At 42.7% G+C, this 17,370-nt stretch overlaps 1 pseudogene; it reads right to left on the bottom strand.

Annotated features, from left to right (window-relative positions):
• Positions 1-2,424: 2,424 nt before the first annotated feature.
• LOC125163261 (putative annexin A2-like protein) lies at positions 2,425-17,299 on the bottom strand (annotated as a pseudogene).
• Positions 17,300-17,370: the final 71 nt, after the last annotated feature.

The following is a 17,370-nucleotide window of genomic DNA, read 5'->3' as shown; positions in this document are numbered from 1 at the left end:
AGAGGGCTTGAGGAGAGGGGGAGGGGGAAAGGGAGGTGCTTTCCAGGAAAAGGGAACAAAGGCCAGGATCAGAATGGGACCTTAGAACTTCAAGGAATTGCTGCTGGCCTGCTGTAAAAGATGAGCCTGGAGAGATAGATAAGGCAGCTCAGATAAAGATATAGGAGGACATGCATGCTCTCTGAGGAGTTTGGACTCGATCCTGATGGCTATAAGGAAACTTGCTGAGAAGTCACGCGTTCCCATTTCCAGCCCAAGAAGATCTCCGAGAATGTTCAGGGTGGCTCAGCGCAGGGGCCTCCACAGGCTGGGTGCACCAAGGTTGCCTGATAAATCTGCAAAAATACCTCTCACCCTCCCATGCCTTCATTCACTCATGGGTGCTTTCAAACAATGCAGCCCATATGGCAGCTATTTATTAGTTTATTTCGGCAGAAATGAGCACTTTGTTTCCGCTATCAGCTTCTACTGTCCTGAAAAGCTATGGCTGTCAGTGGTCCTTCACTTACCTGGTGGTGAAAGCCAGGAAACCGGGAGCTGTCTGCAATTAACCCTTTCTCCATGCACCCTCCACAACCAGGGGCGACAGGCCTGTCAGTTTCCCTTTTCCAATACTGATCAAATCTCGTCCCTTCTCGGCTCCCTCTGTCCTTGCAGTTCAAACTGTTTGCATCTCTGGCCTCAGGGCTCTGGAGTGAGCGCCGCACGGGTCTCCCCACTGGTCACACCTGGCTTCTTAAATGTAGGTAATCTACAGGGTCCCAAGCAAATCCTTTACTCTTACTAAGTCCTTATTTCCTCCTCCGGAGATAACGCATTCAGACATCTGCCTCAAGGGGTTGTAGCCGAGATTACGTGAGATACTGAGTGAAGCATTTTGCTTTACTGCACGGCGCATGGTAGAAATTCAATAAGGGTTTGGTATTATTATTACAACCCTCTCTCCACCTCCCTTCTGTAATCTACGACTGCCTAAGATACCCAAACTCTATAAATGAATAAATGGGCCTGGTATTAGTCATCGGCCTCTTGGATAGAGTCCGTGGGAGTCTGTCCTCTGAGTGCAGAGATCTGTCATCAACGCTGAGTTGACACAGGCTGGCTAACACACAGCCTTTCAGGATTAAAATGTGGATCTATACTCTTCCCACCCCCAGCTCAAGCTTCCAGCAAGGGAGCTTCTTGGTTAGCCTTTCACTTTCACTCTTTCACTTCTTGGTTAGCCCTGGCCCTAAACTACTAAAATATGTGCCGATGAGCTGTGGTCATTCTCCATGTCCCGAGCAGCTATAGATTGCCGATTACACAGGCAACCGTGGATCCACTGAGTGGGATATTGGGGTTTGGGAGGGTGGCAGAGGGCAGGGATAAGGCACTATCCTACCAGGGCGTGATTGGGGCAGACACCTCTGACACGAAACCCTCACATCCAGCATGAGTAGAAGCTTCTCTTACAGCGCTGGATGATGGAGTGGGTATGGAGTGGGAGTGGGGTGGAGGAAGAGGGCAGAGACAGGCCTCAGATTTCCCATGCATCTTTCCTGGCCAGTATTTTAGAACTCCTTTCAAATCAGCGGGTTAACGTAGCACAGCGAGGCCACATCAGGCTGGTCCCAGACTGGTGCTTGGGATTAATGTATCATGAAAGAAATCAAGAATGTGGCCAGAGACCAATTAGAAAGTCAGTGGTGGTGGGGATACTAGTCGGCAGGGATTTCACACCCCAAGGACTTTCTATCTGCCCTGAGGCTCTTCTTCTCCCTCCCCCCACCAACTGACCAACAACTTTCACCTCTCACCCTTTGTCCCTCTCAAGAGCTTGGCCCAGAGAGTGACTTTGCAGAAGGAAAGCTACGCAGTAGACTAGGAGCTTATGAGCTTGGGGGAAATGCTAGACTGGGTTTGAATTCTGGATTTACCACTGATCATCTATGAGGTATCGGTCAAGTCACTTAACCTCTTTGAATCTCAGTTTCCTCAGCTGCAACGTGGGGACCGTGTTGACGTATCCAGAAGATGCAAGGATAAATGTGTTAGTGTTTGCAAAGCGCCTGACGGTAGATTCCACTGATACTTGTTACACTCAAGTTAATTCTGTCTCATTTTTTTTTTTTTTCAAATGAGTCACAGCTTATTTCTTTATTTTTTGTTGATAAAGCAAATATTCAGTTTATTCACCTGGGTACGAATGAGAGGCAAAGTGCTTCACATCACAGATTTCACTTCCAACTCCTTGGAATGTTCGTTTCTTTGGCTAAAAGGAGAGACTAGACACGAGAGGCAGGCAATGTTTGGCAACTGAAGTAAGGATGGGAGGGGACAACGCTAACGTCATCCTCTCAGGGATGGGCATGAGGGGACTGTTAGTCACAAGCTATTTTGTAGAACTGTTAGCTGGAAACAAAGTCGCACCCCTCCTGGGGCTCAGTCATCCCTACCACACAGGGACAGTAGCACTTTCTGGTAGTTGCCCTTTGTGTCTTGCTGGTTGCGGTAGTACAGGGACTTGCCATACTTCTTGAAACAGGACCTGGTTTTCAACACCGTCCACTTCACTTCGAGAGACCATGATTCCAGTCAGGACCGTCTCGCGAGTTCCCTTGCCCTTCATGGAGTCGTACAGTCGGTCAGCAAAATAGAGGGGCTTGTTCTGAATACGCTGGACCAGATTCAGGGAAGCAGTTTCCAGGTTTCTCCTTTGACCTCCTTCTTGAGGCTCTCCAACGTGTCATAAGGCTGTAGCTCCTGTACCTGTCAAATACTTTCTGGAGAGGACACACTCTGCTCCGTCATGACACTGATCCACTCGGGCACATCAGTTCCTTTCCTCTTCACTCCAGCATCAGAGCGATCCTGGGCATCTTGGTCAATCAGTTCATGGTCAATGACAGAGCCATACTCTGCTCTTCTTCCTTTTGCAAGGGCAACCGTCAGCTTGCGGAAGTCACCAGATGTGTCAGAAATGATGTCCTTCTCCAGATCAGTCTTGGACGTTTCCTTGTAGACTTTGCTAATTTCTTGAAGCTCTTGGTTGGTCCTTGAGCAGATGATCTCAATAAAGGAGGCCTCCTCAGTCCCCAGCCCCTACATGGAGGCTTTCAAGTCAGAAGCATCATACTGAGCAGGTGTTTTCAATAGGCCCCAAATCATGGTCTCCAGGTGGCCAGACAAGGCCGACTTCAGTGCAAATGCAAGTTCCTTTTTGGTCCTTCTCTGGTAGGTGAAGGTAGTATCCTATCTCTGTTAACTGCTGCAGCTGGTCAAAATGTTGACAATGGTGATCTCATCCACACCTTTGGTCTTGACGGCCATTTCAATGTTCAGAGCATCACAGCATCAAAACTAGTGTTCACTTTGACCAACCTGTATGCACTTGGGAGCATGGAATGATCACCGTCAAAGCTGAGCTTGCAGCGAATTTCATGAACAGCAGACATTTTGAAAGAAGCTGGGCCGGGCACCAAGACCCGTGAGGGTCTTCAGTTGTGGAGTCCATAGTTTATTTTTTGTCATCTTAATAGGAATGAAGGAGAAAGTGGCTTGTGTTAGGACTTTTTGAGGAAGCTTTCTAGTGGGTTCTTGGGCAAGAATTAATAATAATGGTGATGGGCAACATACATGGAGCATTCACTGTGTGCATGGACCTGTTCTAAGTTCTTTGCATGGACTACCTCATCTACTTACCCACCAGTCCCTGTGAGTTAGAGACTACTGTCATCCTTACCTTACAAACGAGAAGAGGTGCCCACCTCCTCTAGAGAGTGTGCTCTTTATTCCTGCTGGATTGTTCCTTTGTCCATTAAAGAATGGCTTTGGTCTTCTCGTGATTTTTTAAAAATAATTCATTCAGGTGAAATTCCTATCACATAAAATTAACCATTTTAAAGTGAACAATTCAGTGGCATTTAGTACCTGCCTCGATCTAGTTCCGGAACATTCCCACAACTTTGGGGAATATGTGACTTTTTGTTGCTGACTTTTTTCACTTAGTATCATGTTTTCAAGGTTCATCCACATTGTGATATGTACCACTACCTTCTTATGACTGAATAACCCTCCACTGTATGTACACACCACAAATTGTTTACCCTTTCCTCCGCCAATGGAGATTTGGGCTGTTTCTACCTCTTGGTTATTGTAAGCGAATGCTTGACTGAAATAAGCCCTCCTTCTGATTTGCGATAGTCAATGAATGTGAAATTGTAAATAAAACCACTAAGGAAGGACTCCATATTTATAATGTATATGCCACACCAGATCTCCTGTGGAATTTAGAAGGAAATAGGATTCATGTTTCCTAAGTATTTTCTGTATGCTAGTGCACTCAGGCGCACAACCTTTGCCTTCTCATTTAATCCTTGCGATAGCCTATGAAGTAGCTATTCTGATGCCCATTTTACAAATGTGAAAACTGAGGCAAAAAGAAATTAGGTCTCTTGCTCAAGGCAGATCTCTAAGAAATGTAAAAGCCAGGATTTTAGCCCAGCTCATCCGGCTTCAAAGCCCACACACTCTCTTTTAAAGAGTGGAAACAGGGGTGCCTGGGTGGTGCAGTCGGTTAAGCGTCGGACTTCAGCCAGGTCACGATCTCGCGGTCCGGGAGTTCGAGCCCCGCGTCGGGCTCTGGGCTGATGGCTCGGAGCCTGGAGCCTGTTTCCGATTCTGTGTCTCCTTCTCTCTCTGCCCCTCCCCCGTTCATGCTCTGTCTCTCTCTGTCCCAAAATAAATAAAAAACGTTAAAAAAAAAAAAAAGAGTGGAAACAAAGTTTAATTCAATCGCAATGAAAAATAAAAACAAGTTAAAAATGACTCAATTAATATAAGCTGGAGCTTCGTTTGCCTCTGTATGTTTTAGCCACTGGAACTGAAACATCACATGGGCCTTTAGTAAACTATAGCCGAACTCTATTTTATAGAATTTCAGCGCTTGTTGGAGAGTCACTTGACTCCTTTATCTAAGATCAAGGTCAAGGGGCGCCTGGGTGGCTCAGTCGGTTGGGTGTCCGACTTCGGCTCAGGTCATGATCTCGCGGTCCGTGAGTTCGAGCCCCGCGTCGGGCTCTGTGCTGACAACTCGGAGCCTGGAGCCTGTTTCAGATTCTGTGTCTCCCTCTCTCTCTGACCCTCCCCCATTCATGCTCTGTCTCAAAAATAAATAAACGTTAAAAAATTAAAAAAAAAAATAAATAAAATAAAATCAAGGTCAAAAGGCAGTTTTATCTTCCTTCTAACCCTGACCAGATCCCCAAGAGATTTTCAGAGCTGTTTCTAACCTTGAGCTGACAGTTCTCACTCCAAGTTCTAGAAGTTCTAGATTCTACCAAGTTTTAGGTTCTGAACCTCTAGAGTTCAGAGGATACCATGAGTGCTTCTGATGTTAATTCTTCAGGGCAAGAACCACAGGGGGAAGAGTGGTTACCAAGGGTCCCAGTACAGCAGACCAGCAGTGAGAAAGAAGCCAGCTGCTGAGCTATCCAGTGCAGCTTTACCCCCAGAGGCTAGAGTTGCTGTGACTCCTGCTGGAAATCCAAACATCTTAAGCAGAGTGGTCATGCCAGCCCCAACCCGAGATGCCGAACAGAGACAGATGTAGACAGCACGTTTTAAACCGTATACACTCAATGATCTAACAATTCTACTTCTGTGACTTTATCCCAAGTAAATTAATATGGAAACTACAGATTTGACTACAAGGACTTTTTTTCTCAGAATTTTTGTGATAACCAAAAATCAGAGATAACCTAAATATCCCATATGGCAGCATTGGATAAGCCAAATACAATATGTCCATGTAATGTAATACAATTCAGCTATTAAAAATATGGTAAAGAAAAATAATGTCTTGTTAAGTGAAAACAAGAATTAAGTCAAAACGTTTACAAAGCGGTACTGACTGCTAATCTAGCTGTCATCGATCTACCTCCAAAGTCTCGAAGTATAAGCTCTATTAACAATGGGAGTCCTCAACTAAGGAAATTATGGAGATTTTTGTACTTTCTCATATTCTCCAGATTTTTTTTTTTGTAGTTTACATGTTACTTTTGTAATTGGTCCAAAAAATACATATTTAAACAAAAATTAAAATAGAGCCAGAATCTCAGAGCTTTGTTTGGAGAAAAATATAAAATCTCATTACTCTAATAGAATTTGCTTTCCAGAGGATGAGACTTGTGATTTTAAAAATATATTTAGGGGGCGCCTGGGTGGCACAGTCGGTTAAGCGTCCGACTTCAGCCAGGTCACGATCTCGCGGTCCATGAGTTCGAGCCCCGCGTCGGGCTCTGGGCTGATGGCTCAGAGCCTGGAGCCTGCTTCCGATTCTGTGTCTCCCTCTCTCTCTGCCCCTCCCCGTTCATGCTCTGTCTCTCTCTGTCTCAAAAATAAATAAACGTTAAAAAAAATTTAAAAAAAAATATATTTAGTCTATCTCACTGATCAGTCTAGATAGCTGAGGGCAGATGGTATTCTGGCTGTGACACTCCTTTTCTGAGGACTGCTACCTGCTATGGAATCAGGCTCTTGTGGTTGGTATGTCCCCTAAGTAGCTAAAGAGCAGGAATCAGCCATCTCAGTGAGTGTAGGAAGGATCTAGTGCCTTGCACAGAATTCCCATTTATTACATGTTTGTTCATTGACAGAGCATCTTGACCCCCTTTAGAGGTCCCTCTGATAACCAGGAAGGAGATCTATTGATAACCTCCCCACTTTTATTAACTACTTCAAGTAGTGAAGGTCTGACGATACTTTGAAAACACTCATAAAGATGAGACATTTTCTTTCTTTATGCTTCGTTTATATTCATACTTGGCATTAGGGAGCTGGCACTGACGTGGGGTTATGAAGCCTCCTACTCCCGAAAGCTCATGACACTATTGGCTCTCTAGTATGTGAAAACACCAACCACACAACAGGGGGTCTGGAGGCGGGCAGATGCACACTTGTATTAAGCTCTGTGTCCAACCTGAAAGATGAGATGATCTTGGGTGAATTATTCATCTGTCTGGGTCTTGGTGTCTGCATTTTACAGGATTACTGGGAGATGGAAAACATGTGCCCCAATCTCTGTCTCAGGGCATTTGTTTTTTAAATGTCTCCTTCCCTCCTGACCTCTCTCAGAGGCTTTGTTTTAAGTAAATGTGTGGTGTCTTCAAATCTTTAAAAATTAACCCCCCAAAGCAAGACTGCCATCCACCAACTGGATGACTTTGGGCAAGTTAAATAATTTGTCAATGCCTCGGCCCCTTCATTTATAAAATGGGAATAATAGTAAAAGTACTTAATAGGGCTTTTCTGAAGACCGAGTAAGTTAAAATATGTAAAGTCCTTAGAATAATGCTTGTCTATATAAGAGGTATATACTACTGTATAAGTAGTAGTAGTGTTAATATTATTGTTATCATTATCATATTCTCCTCATACTTTAAGCAAGAGAAAAAAGGCACAATTTACACACAATATCCACAAAACAATAATAAACCAAAGAAGAAATCTAACAAAAGATTTGCTAAACCTTTTCAATTAAAAATTATAAACCTTCATTGAAAGGAAGATGATAACGAATAAATGATGTATACCATGTTCATGGAGAGGGAGACTGACTGGCATAAATTTGTATTTCTTTTTTTTTTTTTTTTAATTTTTTTTTTCAACGTTTATTTATTTTTGGGACAGAGAGAGACAGAGCATGAACGGGGGAGGGGCAGAGAGAGAGGGAGACACAGAATCGGAAACAGGCTCCAGGCTCCGAGCCATCAGCCCAGAGCCCGACGCGGGGCTCGAACTCACGGACCGCGAGATCATGACCTGGCTGAAGTCGGACGCTTAACCGACTGCGCCACCCAGGCGCCCCTAAATTTGTATTTCGAGTCTCCATTTCAAGTCTCCAAAATTTCAAGGTCTCCAATCTGTAAATTACCTCCTTTAAAAATTCTTTTAGAAAAGCAAGGAACAGAAATGGGTCACTTAAGAAATTTTGAAGAAAAAATCTACAGAAAAGAAAATGTTATTAAGAAAATCATAACGAAGAGAAAATACATTTACAATACTCTACTGTATCAAAAAAAATCCATGTATAAGTGGACTTGCACCGTTCAAACCTGTGTTAAGAGTCAACTGTAATTATAGACATAAAGCAGCTTGACTATGAGATAAATAGACTTGACTCTCTTCCATGGTGTTAAAAATGTCCTGGGATATTGATCCTCTCAACTCTTGGGGTGGTCTGGGGAGGCCTGGGGTGGCCTGGAGCCACTGAAGCCCTGGGAGGGACCACCAATGTGCAAACCAAAGATGACCTTTTTTTATGTATTCATGTTGTGAAAAGGCTATGAAGCACTGGAATAGACAAGCAGACTAGAAAGAGCTCAAATAGATCCTCATATACATGGAAATTTTATTATCTTCAAGAGTGCCATTACTAATCTATTGGGACAGAAAGGATTATTCAATAAGTGATACGTGTGTATATGTACATACACCGGGTGGCTCAGTCAGCAGAGTGTGTGACTCATGATCTCTTGATCTCTGGGTTTTAAATTCAAGCCCAAGCTCCATGTCGAGTGTATAGATTACTTAAAAGCAAACAAACTGACAAAAACCATGACCGTAGTCAAAAAATTAAGGAACCCTCTGGAAAAAAAATTTACAGCTTACATCACAAAGAGCTAATTTCACTAAGAAATATAAGCCTTCTTGCAAATCAATACGGTACCAATAATTTGATATCAACAAAAAGATCACAGAAAAATTTGTACAAGTGGTCTTTAAAAAATCTACACTTTTAAATGTCAACCTCACTAATAGCAATGGAAACGTAAATGGCAACATTTTCATGACTACACTGAGATCCTATTTTGTACTTATCAGGTCGGTAAAAGTCCAGAAGTCTGATTTATGATATCATCTGTGGTCTAGAAAACAGACCCTCTTACAGGGCTGTGGAGAGCAAATTTTTACAACCCTATAGAAGGAATTTGGCAATAATCTGTCAAAAGTACAGTTGCATATACCCTTCGACCATGCATTTCCATATCTAAGGATTTGTTCCCTAGACATATATACACACATGTGAATAATGATAAAAGAACAAGGTTACTCAGTGCAACATTGTTTGTATTCACAAAAGTTGGCAAACTACCAAATATTCATCAGGAACTGGTTAAATGTTAATTATAGTACATTCTTTCTATCGAATACTGGAGCTGTAAAGTGTAAACTCTTTAGTGCTGATACAGAATAGTCTTCAAGGTATATATAAAGGGTGAAAAAACCTTAAAACCACCACATACAACAGTGTATACAGTATGTTGATATTGGGGTTCAAAGGTGAAAATGTTTATACTTTGTTTTTATGTGCATAAAAAATTTTGGAAGGATGCCAAGGGAAACAGGGTGACTGAGAAAGCAAGAGGAGGCTTGTCACTATAGGCCCTTTGTACTTCTTGAATTTTAAGCTGTATGTATGTATTGTCTTTCAGGTAAAATATTAATATATTTATGTGGAATCTGAGAAACAAAACAGACGAACATATGGGAAAGGGGAAAAAAGGAGAGGGAAGCAAACTATAAGAGGCTCTTAATGATAGAGAACAAATTGAGGGTTGAAGGAGAGAGGCGGGGGGGTGGGCTAAATGGTGGTGGGCCTTGAGGAGGGCACTTGTTGGGATGAGTACGGGGTATCATATGTAAGTGATGGATCACTAAATTCTACTCCTGAAACCACTCTTCCACTTCTAAGTTTTTTTGTTTTAAAAATTTTTTAATGTTTATTTATTTTTGAGACAGAGAGAGACAGAGCATGAGCAGGGGAGGGGCAGAGAGAGAGGGAGACACAGAATTCAGGCTCCAGGCTCTGAGCTGTCAGCACAGAGACCAATGCCGGGCTCCAACCCACGGACCGTGAGATCCTGACCTGAGCCGAAGTCGGATGCTCAACCTACTGAACCACCCAGGCGTCCCACACTTATATGTTAACTAACTAGAATTTAAATAAAAATTTGAAGAAAAAAATAATGAAATAATAATTATTATTACTATCCTAAAAAAAGATTAATATATTTAAAATTTACCAAATTAAGTACATTGAGATTCAAAAAATATTTTTTAAGTTGATTTATTTATTTTGAGAGAGAGAGAGAGAGAGAGAGCAGGGGAGGGGCAGAGAGAGAGGGAGAGAGAGAATCCCAAGCAGGCTCCTTGCCGTCAGCACGGGGCCTGACACAGGGCTGGATCCCAGGAACTGTGAGATCATGACCTGAGCTGAAATCAAGAGTGGGACACTCAACCGACTGAGTCTCCCAGGCACTCCAAAATTTAAAATTTCTAACAATTAAAGACATCATTAAAAAGGCGAAAAGATAAGTCATACACTGGAGGAATGAATACATTTTCAACACATGTAACTGCCTAAAGATTGGGATCCAGAGTTCCAAGTCAGTAAGAAAAAGACAAACAATTCAATATGAAAATGGACACCTAACAAGACCAAAACATCCACAGAAGAAGAAACAGGCCTGCTCAATTGAAGATTAACATTCACTTCTAACAATCAGAAAACTATACATTAAAATGAGCTACCATTTTACCGCTAGTAGGTGGAAAATTCTACCAATCCCAAGTGTGGGTGAGAATATAAGATATGGGGAACTCTCATCTCCCGCTGGTGGCAGTTTAAGTGGGTATCACCACACTGGAGAACCGCACAGCAATCAACACAGAAAATACGCACACCCTTCGACACAGTAGTCGCACTTTTCGGTACTTTTCACAGAAAAGTTCTGGCAAATGTGCATGAAGAAACATGGGCAGAAAATATCCATTGATGTACTGTTTGTACTAACAAAAATTAACAGGGAAATGAATAACTAATGGTATAATTACACAATAAAATATATTGCAATATTCCTATGTGTATCAACACGGATAAAGCTCTAACACATCAGGTGGGATGAAAAGCAAATTTTGGAAGGATATTATGTAAATAAAATTTTAAAAATTCACAGTAATTCTATATAATGTTTGTGTTTATTTATATATATAGTAAACATTAAAAATACACTGGAATTAGAAATACTAAATTCAAGTAATGGTTACCCCTGAGTATAGAGGAGGGATGCTTGTAGGTCATATTCTGGCTCTTAATTTAGGCTCAGGTCATGATCTCACAGTTCATGGGTTCTAGCCCTGCATTGGGCTCTGTGCTGACAGTGCAGAGCCTGCTTGGGATTCTGTCTCTCTCCCTTTCTCTCTACTCCTCCCCTATTCACGTGCTCTTTCCCTCTCTCTCTTTTTATTTAAAAAATATTTTTTAATGTTTATTTATTTTTGAGAGACAGAGACAGAGAATGAGCAGGTGAGGGGCAGAGAGAGAGCGAGACACAGAATTTCAAGCAGGCTCCAGGCTCTGAGCTGTCAGCACAGAGCTCCACATGGGGCTCGAACCCACGAACTGTGAGATCATGACCTGAGCCGAAGTTGGACGCTTAACCGACGGAGCCACCCAGGAGCCCTGCTCTCTGTCTCTCTTTCAAAATAAATAAACTTAAAAAAATCACTGAAAGAAAAAAGAAAAAGGTAACATTTTACAAAACTGGTTGGTAGGTATACTAGTATTATTTCCTATACTTTTATAATGTTTGAAATAATTCATTAACATAAACAAGAATGCAGTAGGGATTTAGTGGTGAGTATGAAAGAACACAGATTTTTTTTTCTGGTCAGTGTTTTATTTCCCAGCACTACTGTTTGTAAGCACTGGGACCCTGGGAAAGTCCCATTATCTCTTTAAACTTCGTTTCACCCAGCTGCAAAATGGGGGATAAGTATAATAATTATATAATTATAATAGTTATAAGGGATAATTACGATAGCTATAAGGGATAATTACAATAGCTATTAGATTAAGTAAGATGAAGATTGAACAAGGGGATAAATACGTGATCCTTGTACATAGTAAGTGCTTAGTTAAGTGTTTACTCACATTATCACCATCTCCATTTGACTAGGGCAAGGGCATTCTTGAATAACTGACTCTCTTTTGAAAATGAAATTTTGTAGGGGTGCCTGGGTGGCTCGGTTGGTTAAACACCCAACTCCTGATTTCCACACAGGTCATGATCTCACAGTTATGGGATCCACGATGATCATGGAGCCTGCTTAAGATTCTCTCTCTCCCTCTGCCCCCTCCCCCAATTGTGCTCTCTCTCTCTCTCTCTCTCTTTATAAAATTAAAAAAAAAATGTTAAAAAAAGAAAATGAGATTGTGTGCATTAGATTCCCAGAACATATACATTTTTGAACTGCAGATTTGTGTCCTTTGACCCACATCCCAAATTCCTCCACCTGCAAGTACCTGGTAATCACTATTCTACTCTTTTTTTCTAGAAGTTGTCTTTTTTTTTTTTAAGTTTATTTATTTATTTTGAGGGGGCGTGGAGGGGGGGCAGAGAGAGCGAATCCCAAGCAGGCTCTGCACTCTCAGCGCAGAGCCCAATGTGGGGCTCAAACTCACGAACTGTAAGATCATGACCTGAGTTGAAACCAAGAGTTGGATGCTTAACCAACTGAGCCACCCAGGTGCCCCGGAGTTCAGGCTTTTTAGATTCTACATATAAGTGATATCACACACTATTTGTTTTTTTCTATCTGATGTAGTTCACTCAGCATAATGCCTGCAAGGTCTATCCATACTGATGCAAATGGCTGTATGTCCTTCTTTCTCATGGCTGAATAATATTCCATTATGAATGTATACACACACACACACACACACACACACACACACAATGTCTTCATCCATCCCATTGAGGGACACTTAAATTGTTTCTATATCTTGGTTATTGTGAATAATGCTACAATAAACATGGGAGTTCAGACATCTTTTCTATATCCTATTTCCACTTCCTTTGGATATATACCCAGAAGTGAGATTGCTGGATCATATGGTAGGTCTGTTTTTAATTTTAAACTATACTGTATTGTTAATTTTCAGTAATACTGTATTACATACTTGGAAGTGACTAAGAGAATAGATCTTACTTGTTCTCACCACAGAAAAGAAATGATAATTATGTGATGTGATGGAAGTGTTAGCTAACGCTGTGGTAGCTATCACATAGCAACATAGAAGTGTATCAAATCAACACGTTGTATACTTTAAACTTCACACCGTTACATGTCAATTATAACTCAGTTTTAAAAAAGCGAGATTTTAGTCTCATATCTGGATGACACGTAACTGAAAGTAAGGATATAAGCTTGGAACAGTTTCTTTTTTAAAGTCTGGTTTTAACAAGAAGCTGGGTTTCGACAAGAGCTGCTAATTAAGTCTGCAAGGAGGACACAGTGCTGATTAATCCCGCGGTACCTGTTGATGGCAGATCCCCGGAAATAGCAAAGGGTTGTCAAATTCTCCCAGCACTGGGGGTTTGCAGTTACACACCGGGCTCTTTTGGGCTTGTTTTCATGTAATCTGCCAGAATACTCAAAGTGGTATTCACTGCAGGCTTCTTGGTACAATGATATACCTGACCGGTTCTTGTGTAATTACTTACCGTGGTCCTTCTATATATCAGCATTGTGCAGGGCTGGGGCGACCCAGAAGCGTCCCTGGGTCCCCTCAACAATCCCCCTGGGGAGACAAAGGCAAATGTCAAAGAACAAAGACCCGAACGATAGGACAAAAGTATGCAATTAATTGCTTTGTTGAGTGGTAAAGACAACAAACCTAGGAACTCATAGGACGGAGCGGTTAACAAAGGCTGCAAGAAAGCTTCTCTAGCTTTGGCAGCAGACAAATAGAAGTTCAAAGTAATGCCCCACCCTCCTCCACAGGAAGCATTGGCTTCTCTGCCCACATGGCTTACCCATGTGACTTGCTTTAGCCAATGGGAAGTTAGGAGAAATGATGTGAATGAAAGCCTTAACTATGCTGGCACAGTTGGATTTTTGAGCCTTTTGCCATGAGATTGACAAGTTGAGCATGCCCGGACGTGCCCCAGAGCCTGCAAACAGGTCCAGCTGAGTCCAGCCTAGATCAGCTGAACCACAGCCAACCTACAGGTGCCTGAGCGAGAAATAAATGCCTCTGGCTATGTGCCACTGAGATTTTATAGTGGTTTGTGACTCAGTATGCCTGCAACAGTAGTTTGTTCATCTGTAAAGTGGGGAAAATATGTATTTACTTTCAGAGGTATTGTGAGAATTGAGTGCCATATAAACCAAATGTCTCAGATTTCAACACCCTGAGAATCCCGCTGAGCTGACATTAATATTGATACCTGATTTACAATAGCTCCTCTTCTCATGAAGAAATTCCCCTCTTGGAAAACAGGCTATAAATAGTCCTGATGTTTCCCAGTGTTGGGTGTTCCCCTCCACCCACCAGCCCCCGGTCCCCCTACGTCTGATCAGCTGGCCATTTGGTGGGGCTGCAATAGAGATTCACTCACAAACAGCAGAGGGCTTGAACATCGTGATGCCGGGCAGCCTGACTCCCTCGCTTAACAAATATCTATGTCAGTGGTACCCTGGGCTAGATTCATGACTTGGGGTAATTGCTTGGAAGAGGGAAATGCGGATAGAAAACATGCTCTCCCTCATTTATAATCAGCTGGTGAACTCCACAGCCTGGTCAGAATTTAGTGAAACAGCTCTTTCAAATGTGGAAATGCTTCCAGAATGGCAGGGTTCAGGAGACACCCTCTGACAGGTACCACAGTAAACCCAGTTCAGTTCTCCCGCACAGCCCTTGGGGCCCGTTGCTGAGTCTGAGTCCCTAGGGTCAATTTCCTCCCTGCCCTCTGTAAGACTTTGCCAATCCGTGGCCCTCGAGTCTGTCAGGCTTGTCTGAACCTCAACCACGAACAGCAATCAAGATACACTCCCAGGAGACATTCTGGCCTCCATGCAAATCCGAGCATGCAAACAGTTTCTTGAGAGGTGGGGTACCCTTCGTCTGCTCTCGATGGATAGATCAGGTGCTGCGAGGATCCCTGCTTACAGATATAATGGACAGAAAGTACCAAGTAAATGGTCAGTAGCCAAGAAGGGTTCATTCTCTTCCACTTCCTGGAGGACTAGAAACGTGAGCTGGTTTGTCGAATAGTTGGAATAAAAAAAGAAGGGTGCCCGGGAGGAGTAAAAAAGTCCAGTCCTCAAATATCAGACCTTGGAGTCAGCTCCAAGATGACAGAATGAGACCAGTGAACTGAGCCCAGGTGGTCTCTGATTACTCAGGGTCATTAGCAAGTAATACTCACCAGGTGTGCCTGCTCTGGGTGATTGCAGACCTGTGGGTCCCAGACACCCTTTTGGCGGTGAGATTATTATAAGGCCTCCCAGAAATGCTATAAATATTTCCTAAAGTCCTAATGAGCACTATTTTTCTTACACTTGTGACTCTTCTTCAAATGTGAACATTATTTATTTAAAATGGTTACTAATCCCCTATTAGCTTTATTTTTTAATTTTTTTTTCACTAAGACTTTCGTTTTTTAGAGCAGTTTGAGGTTCACAGTAAAATTCAAGCAAAGATACAGAGATTTCCCATTTACCCCTTGCCCCCACACTGAGTAGACTTTCCCATCATCAACAACACCAGAGTGGTATATTTGCTACATTTGAAGAACCTGTATTGACATGTCATTATCACTCTAAGACCATAGTTTACATTATGGCTTACTCATGGTGCCGTATGGTCTGTGGGTTGGGACAAATGTATAAAGACACGTATCCATCATTATGGTATCATGAAGAGTATTTTCGCTGCCCTAAAAATCTTCCATGATCCACTATTCATCTCTGTCCTTACCCGTCACACACTCTGGCAACCACTGAACTTTTTACGGTCTCCATAGCTTTGTCTTTTCCAGACTGTCATATAGCTGCAATCATATAGTATGTGACCTTTTCAGATTGGTTTCTTTCACTCAGTAATATGCATTTAATTTTCTTCCATGTTTTCTCATGGCTTGACAGTGCATTTCTTTTTCACTCTGAATAATATTCCACTGTCTGGAAGTACTACAGCTTATTATTTATCTATTCACCTACTGAAGGGCATCTTGCGTCCATATTTTGGTAATTACTAATAAAGCTGCCATAAACATCCACGTGCACGTTTTTTTGTGTAGACAGAAGTTCTCAACTCATTTGGTAAATACCAAGGAGTGCAATTGCTGGAGCGTATGTTAAGAGTACGTTCAGTTTTGTGAGAAACCACCAAAATGTCTTCCAACATGGCGGTCCCATTTTGCGTTCCCATCGGCAGTGAACGAGAGTTCCTGTTGCTCCTCACCTTTGCCAGTGTTTAGTGTGGTCGGTGTTCCCGGTTGGGGCCTGTCTAATAGGTATAAGCTTTCTATTGCTTTCTTTTATTTTGGAGTCAATGTGGGTCCCTTATATACAATCAGTTTGGGAACCACCCGACAGTCCCCTGGGTCTGTCCCGACCAACCTCGCCTGTGGTCTTGCCCAAACAACTCTGTTCTTCCTGTCCAGAGCCGTGAGCCACTCCAGATACAATCTCTTTTTCATGCCACGTGGAGGGAAGCAGTAGGTGGGCTTCTCAAACCAGCACTCACCTGAGGCATGTGGGCACTCCAGGTGCAGACAGGAGGCCTGGTGTGGGTCCCATGACAACATGTCCTGCTGCAGGAAGCCAAGGTCAGAGAAGGAAAGGGACAAGGGTGCTTGAGAGTGACAATTAATTAAAAACACATTAGGCAGGGAGTTGGAGGTGTATGTGGGGGTAAGCTGTGTCCAGCCATCAGAGCTTCATACAATAACACCCTTCCTACTCCATGACCTCTCAGCAAGTTCTGCCTGGCTGAGCAGCCTGGCTACAGGAAGTGACATGAAATATGAACCAGGCCAGTTCTCAGTGATCGATCCAGCACATATTCTTCATGGACTGAATTAAAACTAGAAAATAAGAGCTCTTCTTACTAGGTATCAGCCAGCCTTCATTCTGACTCCCTGGTGTCCGTAGGTCGACTTACCAGGAGGATGACCCTTGGTGTTTCTAGTGCTTTAGACTTGCCCTGTAAAGAATCATCCTAGTCTCTGGGGCACCTGGGTGGCTCAGTCGGTTAAGCATCCAACTTCAGCTCAGGTCATGATCTTGCGGTTCATGAGTTCAAGCCCCGTGTCGGGCTCTGTGCTGACAGCTCAGAGCCTGGAGCCTGCTTCGGATTCTGTGTCTCCCTCTCTCTCTGCCCCTCCCCTCCTCACGCTCTGTCTCTCTCAAAAACGAATAAACATTAAAAAAAAATTAAAAAAAAAAACAATTACCTCAGTCTCTCTAAGTGACATGTTGAAGCAGTTTGTCACTCTGTGAGCACCAGGAACCATCAGATAGCCACGTTCAGCTTCT

This window comes from Prionailurus viverrinus, chromosome B1 (assembly GCF_022837055.1).
Source record: "Prionailurus viverrinus isolate Anna chromosome B1, UM_Priviv_1.0, whole genome shotgun sequence".
Lineage (NCBI taxonomy): Eukaryota > Metazoa > Chordata > Mammalia > Carnivora > Felidae > Prionailurus > Prionailurus viverrinus.
The sequence above is the reverse complement of the archived record's forward strand: the minus strand, read 5'-3'. Positions and strand labels throughout refer to the sequence as shown.